The sequence below is a fragment of the Pseudorasbora parva genome, chromosome 20, assembly GCF_024679245.1.
Source record: "Pseudorasbora parva isolate DD20220531a chromosome 20, ASM2467924v1, whole genome shotgun sequence".
Classification (NCBI taxonomy): domain Eukaryota; kingdom Metazoa; phylum Chordata; class Actinopteri; order Cypriniformes; family Gobionidae; genus Pseudorasbora; species Pseudorasbora parva.
Genome location: NC_090191.1, coordinates 1401365 through 1413155, shown reverse-complemented (window position 1 = coordinate 1413155; position 11791 = coordinate 1401365).

Here is an 11791-nt window from a genome sequence, read left to right as displayed (position 1 = left end):
TACGTTACGTAATGCCTCGTTGCAGACCAGCACAAGAAGATCAATTGTGGTTAAAGTATATACAATTTAAGTTTATTATTTTTAGAAAATGAAAGATCGTTTCGCTAGATAAGAGCCTACGTCTCTCATTTTGAGGTGAACTAATCCTTTAAAGGAAATTATATGAGTGTGAGTACATGATGACAGAATTTACATTTTTTGGTGAATTATGCCTTATAAATACAGCAAGATGAGCCTTGGATAAATCAACTCTATATCGCGAATCATATTGTTTACATCAATATAATTTTTATATCGTGATATATCAATTAATGATATAGCGTTACATCCCTGAATGCCAAAGAATACACTATTCTCTCATTCTTTGATCAGAGTATTCTGGGTCAAACAAGTATAGTTGGGCAAAATATTCCTTGTTGTCTAGCATTACATCGAAATCATCAGCCATTGTGATGACATTTGTACTGCTCGTGAACATGTGTGAAGTAAATAAACAGCGTCAGTATGCGTGTGATCCGGTTGCACTCGGACGTACGTCAGACATGACAGGAAGCTCATTCTCCAGACTGTTGTGAACGCACTCAGGACCAATTGCCAAAGCTGTAGCTCAGAGGTCAAAATTGTGTAAATAATGTTCAGTTTCTTGCAAAGACAAATATGTTAGCTTCTTAAGACCTCAATGTATCATCAGGAGCCGCGGTTGAATTTAGTTTTGTCTGCATATGTTTTTTAAACTCAAAGTGACGGCTCACATTGATCGCAAAATCTACTTTACTGTGTAACGTCGGCCTTTAAAAGCACTTTGGTTGCTACATAAACAATTAAGGGACCAGAGACTTCTACGTTTCAATGAGTCATATTTATTTTCCAATCACCATACATTCAGAAAACACTCCACAACACATTAATGTCCTGATGCAAATGAACCCCCAAAAGTTCAGTCTTTTATAGTAGCACCTTGGCTACTAAGAGCTCAGTCTTTGTAGGTGTGTTAGTGAGATGGAACAGTAATCATTATGAAACCACATCAGCAAGTGATCGGGTCTCCTAATGGCGGTAGATAAGCTGAAGGATCTCATACAGGGAGCACTGAATGTTAAGGGTATTGTTGAATGTCAATTCAGATAATTCAATGTCAATCCAATGTCAGTTCAAATGTTGAATGTCAATGGACAAGTTTTTATTTAGTTGAGCGATTTCCTCATGCTTACTTAAGAACCCTATTTTAGTTCAAGAACTAGAAGTTCCTCAAAACTGGGTACAAACACAAGATAGTCTTCTGAGAAAGCTTCTCCATAGCTGTCTCATTTCGTTAAATTTCGAAGGCTGCGTCCTCCGGAGGACACGTCCTGTGTAGTATGCAGTATACGGAGCGTCCTCAATCAGAATTAAACGAGACGTCCTTCGTAGGACACACAGGCAGGAAGTATCACGTTGCTATGCCAACACATTCAGCCTCGTTGCGCTCTCACGCCAGTTCTATGAATGAAAATTATTTATAACTTGAAAATTACTATGAAATGTTTCTTGTCGACAGCAATGTACTGTTCTAAACGTTTAAAAAGCACTAAAGCGTTGTAATCCTGTTAACCACAACTATCTGTTTGAGGTAATAGAGCTTAAAAATAAAAACAAGCTTGAACTTACATTTTAAACACCACACCTACGCATGCATGTATATCTGGCAGTGGTGCAGTTTTTTCATATAATATAAAAAAATATATATGACGGTTGTTAACGGCGACGCAAAGAATTATGGGTTATCTCCAGCCGCGAAGGCTACACCTCATGCACACTCCGAAATCCTCTGAAAGAAGGACGCATTCGAAGGTCGCATTTGAAGTGTCCTACTCACTTTTTTTAAATGAGACGGCCTTATGACGTGTGCAACCTTCGAATGCGACCTCCGGAGGACGCAGCCTTCTGAAATGAGACACAGCCAATGTGGTTAACTCATCCTTCCTACCTCCTGCTTCTTCTCCTATTTATGCTAACAGGTAGTTCAGTGGCTAGAGCACTCCCTAGTGGCATAATCAAAAACTGCATGCAAAGCAAATAACAGTACATTTACATTTACATTTAATCATTTAGCAGACGCTTTTATCCAAAGCGACTTACAAAAAAGGGGAGAGCAATAGAAGCAGTAAAACTGTTACATCTGTTCTACAGAAGAAAAAAAGTCACCTACATCTTGGATGGCCTGAGGGTGAATAAATTAACAGCAAATCATTTTTGGTTGAACTACCCCTTTAAGACGACGCATTGTTTATTAGGCACTGAGAAAAGTCATGTCACGGTTCCATTAAGGTGGTGGTTCACCACACATCACACATTTCACGATAATGTATTTAAACTTCCTTCAGGCAGTTAGGGTCCCTATACGTCCGACTGATTGCACTTAATCTTATCTATGTATCTTTATTATTACTTTATATATGAAGCACTTTGGATTACTATTGTGTATGAAATGTGCTATATAAATAAACTTGTTTTGCTTATTTATGGATGCTTTATATTCATAATGATAGAAGATATTTGAGAGGTATTTCTTAGGGGCGGCGGTTCACAAAACCCACGGTTCGGTTCGTATCACGGTTTTAGAGTCACGGTTTTCGGTTCTGTACGGTTCTTGTTGTTTTTTCTTTTAATTGTTAACACTCCAGGAATCTACTTCAGCATATGATATATAGTTTAATTATCCACAATATAGGATACACTATTTTAAAAAAAGTGCAAAATGCTGGCGCTTCAAACTGCCGTGGTTAAAGTACAATTGCAAATAGCTCACGTAATAAAATGATGGAATAGAAAAATAAGTGCAGAATCGAAATGTATCTTCCTTCAAGTAATTAATACACTAAGCAATACAGCAAATACAGAGTATTTCAAAAACACATACTTGCGAATCGTGCTCCTTCAGTCGTTCTGGAGTAAACAGTGATGTTATCAGCTTATTTTAATTTATCATGTAGAGACAATGTTGGCAGATCAGTATTATAGTTTATAGAATTAAATAAGACCTAATTAATTTATTTTATTTGTATATTTAGTTGAATAACTTTGATCGTAATGTTAGTGTCCCCAACTGAGCAAGCCAAGCCAAAGGCGACCAAAGGAACCGAAACTCCATCAGGGCATGACGGAGAAAAATAAACCTTAGAGAAACCAGACTCAGTTCTCCTCTGGCCTATTAACACACCGTGTAAGATTATTATTCTGGCAACCTTACAGGTCAGAAATCATATTAGATCGGAATATAAAACATTTCTGGGTATCATGCAAGAGACGAGTTTATTGAGGATGGGGCGTCGATTACACAAGAGTATTAATACTTGAAAGATCGGAGTTATTGCGCCGGAGACGGGTTTATTGAGGATGACGCGCCGGTGAGGCAAATTCAGAGGAGACACCATTTGACACGGCTCAGCAGACACTCCAGGATGAGCTGGTCATGTCCAGGCAGGTCCACCATCCGATCCGGACAGGGCCCAGATCCGGGATAAACCTCGGGATAAACAGAGAGACTAACATTAGCGTAGATGCCACTCTTTTTATGATGTAACGAGTACATCAGGTGTTATGGGAAGTGTTCCCGGTTCCGGCTGACCTAGTTAATGCAGCCTAACAATCAGTCAATTGATTTACTGTCTGAGGTAACATGCGGGCACAAGGCTACATTGCACGTTCGTTGAACTGTGTGACAACCGAGACGTTTGTACGGTTCATTTTTTAAAAAAAAATTATGTACCACGCCACCCCTAGTATTTATACATATCTACTAATCTGTTATGTTCAACACTTTCGGTTAATTTAACTGATGCTGGTTATCATCTTACGACAGAGTTCACGTGTGATTCATGAAGCATTCGTATGCCACTGCCAATGTGACAGCTGAAAACAATCATCACTTGAATATTACGGCCCTAATAACTCACAGTTTAGAAGCCATTCACAATATGGAGAATCGTAACCCGGCCAAGAAGAGGAAGTAATCTCTGACCGGAAAAAAAATCTTACTGCAAAAAACATGTCATCTCTCTTATTTGCCATGAAACATTTGGTTAATTAACTATTGTTCACTTTGTAAACAAGGCTTTGTACTTTACTCGTGTTCCAATATCCACAGAAAAAGCATCCTTCACATGTGCAGGATGTATTGTGCACTAACACACAATGGTCTTTTGTTTGATCAGCAGATGAGGAAGTTTAAATAAAATCATCCCAATTACTTCACAACCACATTAATTCCCCAATGACACATAATAACACACACACACACACACACACACACAGAGAGAGAGAGAGAGAGAGAGAGAGAGAGAGAGAGAGAGAGAGAGAGAGAGAGAGAGAGAGAGAGAGAGAGAGAAAAAACAACTAAAGAAAGATGAAACACACCTCAGACAATATTTGTAGATCTTTCTTCTGATCTGTCATGTTGAACTGAAATTTCTTTGACTTCTGTAAAGGAAATGAAACTGATTTTTCAGGAAGAGACAAGAGAGACGTCAGCACTCAGCACTCAGTAGTCATGTCAAAGCAATAACTAAATCAGCATACTATCATCTGAAAAATATTGCAAGAATTAGATGTTTTGTTTCCAGGCAAGACTTAGAGAAACTGGTTCACGCTTTCATCACCAGTAGGGTGGACTATTGTAATGGACTTCTCACCGGCCTTCCCAAAAAGACCATTAGACAGCTGCAGCTCATACAGAACGCTGCTGCCAGGATTATGAGCAGAACCAGAAAATATGACCATATCACACCAGTCCTCAGGTCTTTACACTGGCTTCCAGTTACATCTAGGATCGATTTTAAAGTATTACAACTTGTTTATAAATATGTTCTTTTGAGTTAAATATGACGAGTGAAAACTGGGTTTGATGGAAATAGTAAGTTTGACAATAAGGTTTGAGTATGTGTAAATCTGTGGAGGGTATGATGAGTGAGTAAGGGTTTAACAAGAAGGTTTCTGAGTAAAAATCAGGGAATAGTGATTAAAAGGGATGTTATGAACGTGTTTGAGAAAGAAATGAATGAGAGGTGTTCTAATTAAGATGGTACATGTATGTAGGCTGTAAACTGAAGAATGTTTATTTTTATATCAGACCATTATTGTGGATCTGACCATTTTATTTATTTATTTAAAAAACAATTATTACTATCTTTACAACTTTTTTTTAACAGTCCTTGTTTTTAGACACATGGTATTCTTTTTTCTCATGCATTTGTTACCACTGTTTTAATTTCTTTCTATGTAAAGCACTTTGAATTGCCATTGGGTATGAAATGTGCTATACAAATAAACTTGCCTTGCCTCCCATCACTGTATGTATTTGCAGAAATATATATATATATACAAACACAAATTGTGAATAAAAAAGAAACGCAATAATTTACAAATCTCATAAACTTATATTTTATTCACACTAGAATATGGAAAACATATCAAATGTTGAAAGTGAGACTTTTTGAAATGTCATACCAAATATTGGCTCATTTTGGATTTCATGAGAGCTACACATTCCAAAAGAGTTGGGATAGGTCGGAGACCGGAAAAGTTAAATGTACATATAAGGAACAGCTTGAAGACCAATTTGCTACTTATTAGCTCAAATGGCAACATGATTGGGTATAAAAAGAGCCTCTCAGAGTGGCAGTGTCTCTCAGAAGTCAAGATGGGCAGAGGATCACCAATTCCCCCAATGCTGCGGCGGACAATAGTGGAGCAATATCAGAAAGGAGTTTCTCAGAGAAAAATTGCAAAGAGTTTGAAGATATCGTCATCTACAGTCCATGATATCATCCAAAGATTCAGAGAATCTGGAACAATCTCTGTGTGTAAGGGTGAAGGCCGGAAAACCAAACTGGATCAAAACATGGGCTCAGGAATACTTCCAGAAAACATTGTCTAAGAACACAATTCACCATGGGTGAAATGGGGCAAAAAAGTGGCCGTGGACTTTTTGGCACAACGCGGCCTATAACAACCATTTTGCTTTTGAAGAAAAGTTTCTTCAATCTTCCTCATGATTGACTTTAAACTGTTATATTTCCTTGCAGATTTGCTTGCAAACGTGTTTCAGCAGAAACGACACCTGCTCCTTTCTTAATGTGTAACACATACATACAAGTCATGCCTATTCACGTCTATTGCTCAATACTTGTACAGCAGGAAGTTTCTGCCACTAAAGCTGGACGTTTACAACCAGAAGTAGAAGGTACAGTCTGTTGCTTTCAGCTAAATAATGATAAGAGAGAGTGATCGTATGAATAAGAGTAGAAAATCACTAGATCCAAAAACAAGCAAAGAAGGAGTGGATAAAAGTTAAATAATGCGATCATCAGACATTAAACAGTATATAAATCAAGACTTCCCAATGTTACCAAATGAAAGGTTGACAAGAGAACTCATGAAGAAGAAATGACGGTGAAGCTTTGGTGGTGTTGATGGACTCCATCTGTGTTTGACCATTGCTCTGAATCACATCCGGACAAAGTCAACACTATTTTCATGAAACGTCTCGGTTACGTATGTAACCCTCGTTCCCTGAAGGAGGGAACGTAGAAGTAAGTCGGAACTGACCTACAAATTGGGATCTGACCTCAGAGACCAATCTACTTCGAGTATGTAAAAACGAGCCAATCTGAGATTGGCATGTGATCTGCACATTCCACACTCCGCCCGCAGCGCGGGTATAAATAGGAAGTGGAATGGCAGATCAATGCTTTTTTCTGCTGAGGAGCCGACTAGTGACTGGGCTCCTAGCAGAAGCACAGGATCTGGCGACGGGACGTTTGTCTCCATTCCCGGGCTCTGTCAAGGGTAAGACACAGGGCTAGCCGAGTAGGGTAGCGGGTACCGTGAAAGAATACACGCGCTACTGGCCACTAGGGTCGAGAATGCAGGAAGATACCAGCTCTACACAGAGACTATAGAATCTAGCTAACGTGTTAGGTGTCGAACAGCCCGCAGCTCTACTTATGTCTGTCAGCGCGGCACCTTGAGCCAGGGCCCAGGAGGAAGTAAGCCAAGACAATAACATCCACTATCCAGTGGGCTAACCTCTGCGTGGAGACAGCCATTCCCTTCTACTGGCCTTCGTAACAGACGAAGAGTTGCTCTGAGGTCCGAAAGCTTTGAGTCCGGTCAACGTAAGCGCGAAGAGCGCGGACCAGACACAACAATCAGTTCCAACGTACGTCGAACGTGACCGACTGTAAGGGAACTGTTGATAATTCAAGACAAGTGCTGTAAAAAATTATGGACGAAGCTGGAATTTTTTTCTTTCTTTTTTTGGTTAAAAGCAGATGATGTTATTTCCTTTGATCTGTTATTTTTGTGAATTTGATCAAAAGTGCTAGCACTGGGTGGCAAATTAAGAAAATAAATATGAATATTTAATCTTTTACTCTTTCCTTGAATTTAATTCTCAATTAAATTGTTTTATGCACTTTGAAATTTTTTCTTAAATGTGAGATATAAACATGAATATCACTGTCACAACATGTGATACACTGACATAAATATGCATACAATTTCTGTATCTCATTTCTTTTTTTGTTCTTCTCCAAATGCCATACAGGTGCTAGAACGGTACAGTTGACCAGAGCAAAGCCTGCCGTCCCTTAGCAAATTCCAAGAGCTTAAATAAGTCACATACTTGTCTGTGAGGGAGATAATACAGTTTGAAGAAGGTCAATCAAACGCAGCACAAGAGTCACAAAGGCAGGCGGCTGCAATGATGCAGCTAATTCAATAACGACAGCATTTAAACATGAACGAAACATGAGACTTAAACTCTCACCACAACCTTATTATGTAACACACAGTTTCAACCTCATGTTAAAATTGATTACCTATAGAGTGGTAGTGCATTATTCATATCTCCAAAAAATCTTTATTTTGATCATATTTATAAAAGACAGATATGCTGTACCGATTATTTACGGAAAAGAGTCGAACTGATGAAGTCATGCACTTGGTGGTGCTAGAGTCATAAACACACAGCTTTGTGGTTGCGGGATGTGTGAGTGTTTTATTAATGGAGTCAAAGTTCATATTAGATACCCACATTTTAATAAATAAACTGAACTTCACAGAAACACTTAAAAGGCACACACGTATTATAAGTTCGCCCAATATTGTCTGGTCAAACCTTGTTTGCCACGCTGAGGAGAAAAGATCATGATCCTTATTAACTTGATCGTCCCTCAAGTAGGGTGACGTTTAAGTCCCTTGGGGTCAGATAGACCCCAAACTTTTACAGAGCGATTGCATAAGGAAATATAAAAAATTGATATGGCAAACTATATAACATTTTTTTATTTACTTCTCATCTAGTCATTTATGCTGTGTTTTTGTGGATATTTTGTAGTTTTTTACCTATTTACTGGACAATTCCTTAACTATGCCATGAATTGACTCATGGAAAACTAATTTTTTATGAAAAAAATCACTTAAATGATGATTTTAATTAAATCTAAATTGTTTTTGGACATTGCTCTATGTGTTAGGGATAGAATACTGCCATCTGCAGGTTTGTCGAAAAACGTTAGTCTTTATAATTTAATATCTAAAGTGCAATGACCACATTATCCACTAGAGGTCCATATAGGGACTCATTTCACTTTCACTTCATTTTTCTTGATACTTCAACTTCTCCTCACAATTTTATGATATACATTTTGTGAATCTATTTTTAAACTTTCTAAAATACATTCAAAATCTGTATTTTTGTATTTATTTTTGTTGTTGTATGATATATTTTGAATTATTTGCTTTTGCAAATTATTATACATACATTTGGAGAAATGTTACAAGTTGCCACTAAAAGACTGTAATCACATATTTATTTCAGAAAATTATTTATCACAAATTATTTATTTTTTAGAACAATAAATTAATTTTATAAAAGTAAATAAAACGAACACAATAGAAGAAGTGTGTTTGTGTGTGTTTGTGTGCGTGTGTGATAGAAAGTTTGTTCCACTTTGTGTTAATGCAGATTGGAGGTTATGTTTTGCTATTGGCCGTCAGCATTTACATTTCAAAAACCCCTGTCATTGGTTGGTGTTTACTGCTTATCCTTTGCATGCAGTGAAGCGCAAAGATTGGAGAGTGAGTATGCTAAACCTAATTATTTCTAATATAAAAAATATAAAAAAAACATAAACAGTTAAAATCGCCAAAATATATGAGAATGTCGCTCAAATGATTTTTCGTCTCAGTGTAGCCATACGTGACGGAATATACACTAGGCTGTATTTAGGGCCGGGCAGAAAACGATGCTCTCGCTGTTTAGTGACATCATTGTATGTTCAAGGAAACATACAGTGTCAGTGTCGGTCATCTATTTACAAATTAAGCACGGCACAAAGCAGTGCTTCAAAAGCGCCATTACTAGTGCCAGGGCTGCCAACTCTCAGCCATTCAGCCATTGACACTGTTTTCACCATCGACTGGATAAAACAATGGACGTGGTGTTTGTGACATCACCTGGAGGTTTCTGAAGAGCCTTTTTTAAGTCCATAGTGGGCGGAGCCAGCCATCGGCACCTTTGCAGTGTGTCACTACTGGCCAACCAAAAATGGGCAAAGATATGGGATGTGGGTGGTGCTGTTTTTGTTTTTGCAAGACTTTTGTGTAATAGTCTATGAAACAATATTTAACATTGGCCTTCTATATCAAAACATAACTCTTTGTTGCCGCATCACATGAGAGATTAGGGCTCTAAGAAGTTAATATGGAAAATATAGAATGGTTAATAGTTACAATGATGATGTTGTTAAACACCTTGAAGCAGACTTTACCTCTACTGCAAATGTATTAACTGTCACAACACGGTGATGTAAAACACACAAACACAATGATAACAGCAAAAGGCAGTATTTAATAAATCCACAGGCAATAATCCACATGAAGAGAAGAGCTTCTAAAACATCTAACATGAACAAGACACGACAGCAATGAACTCAAACAGAAGAACTAATAAATGATACACTACACCTGAAGTGAATGAAGAAATCAAAACTCAACAGAGGAAAAGTGCAAATAGAATCAAAGTCCAAACTGAGTGAGACTCTGTCAACCATACAGACTATAATGAACTGCATTCCTGATAGAGATGCAGGAGTGATTATACGTTAATATTCCCACTTACAGTGAACTCAGGGACTTCTCTGTTGCCTGTGAGAGAATTAGTTTTTGTTTTGTATTGATACATGAATGGTTAGTTCAGCCAAAAATGTAAATTCTGTCATTAATGGCTTACCCTAATGTCATTGGACAGCCGTCAGACCTCCGCTCATCTTCACACACAGATGAAGATATTAGTGTTGAAATCCGATGGCTCAGAAAGGCCTTCATTGACACCAATGTCATTTCCTCTCTCAAGACCCATAAAGGCACTAAAGACGTCGTTACAAAGCCCATCTCACTACAGCGGCTCTACAATCATTGATGAAGAGGCCAGAATAGAGTTAGTGCGCAAAAACACTAAATAACGACTTATATAGTGATGGCCGATTTCAGAACAAAGCTTCGAACCGTTATGAGTCAGTGAATCGATTCATGATTCGGATCGCCAGTGTTACATGGACTGCGTCCGAAACCTGGAAAATGCCTTCGGAGGACACATTTCAAGGCAGAAAGGTATCGAGCCATGTCCGAATCTAATGTTTGCTCTACTTCCTGTCTACTGAGAAACCTTCATCTGATGGATTTTTGAAGGCCTCATTCATGTGTCCTTCGCTGCCTTTGATATCCCACAATCCTGTGCTTTCCATTCAGTGACAGCTGAGTTGGGAAAAAAAAGATGGCGTCCAGACGTGGCGTTTGCGGGTCAGTTTGTGTGTAAATGTACGTTTTTTACCAACATATTACATTTCTGATATCATTTCTAGCGAGAAATCACTACTGTAGTAATTAAATATGTGTTTAGTTCTCACCAAAGCTCTCTCTATTTAGCTGTAGATCATTAAACTGTTACTGCCTTAGAAGTCTGTCCAGAATTAGTTCCGTGAGGTGCCTTCGTGCACAAAGCGCTGCCTGCAGAGTCATTGTCTGATGAGGCAGCGAGGCTACGAGTCAACTGCCAAGGTTTTCGGACGCAGCCGTGATTTCAGCAGTTTGACACGCAATACGAATCATGAGTCGATTCGCTGATTCATAACCATTCAAAACTTTTGTTGTTTTTTTAGTTTTTTACTAAAAGTTGTTATTTAGTTTTTTTCTGCACATAAACTATTCTGGTCTCTTCATAAAATGATTGTAGAGCCGCTGTAGTGAGATGGGCTTTGTAATGACGCCTTAAGACAGGAAATGACATTGGTGTCAATCAATCAATCAATCAACTTTATTTATATAGCGCTTTTACAATCACGATTGTGTCAAAGCAGCTTCACAGTGTCAAACAGGGTAATATTGCGACAAAATTAGATTTGGCTGTACAGCCGTACTGGAGAAAACAGTGATGTTATCAGCTTATTTTAATTTATCATATAGCGACAATGTTGGCAGATCAGTATTATAGTTTATAGAATTAAATAAGACCTAATTCATATATTTTATTTGTATAATAAGTTGAATAACTTTAATCATATTTTTAGTGTCCCCAACTGAGCAAGCCAAGCCAAAGGCGACAGTGGCAAGGAACCAAAACTCCATCAGGGCATGATGGAGAAAAATAAACCTTGGGAGAAACCAGACTCAGTCGGGGTGCCAGTTCTCCTCTGGCCTATTAACACACCGTGTAAGATTATTATTCTGGCAACCTTACAGGTCGGAAATC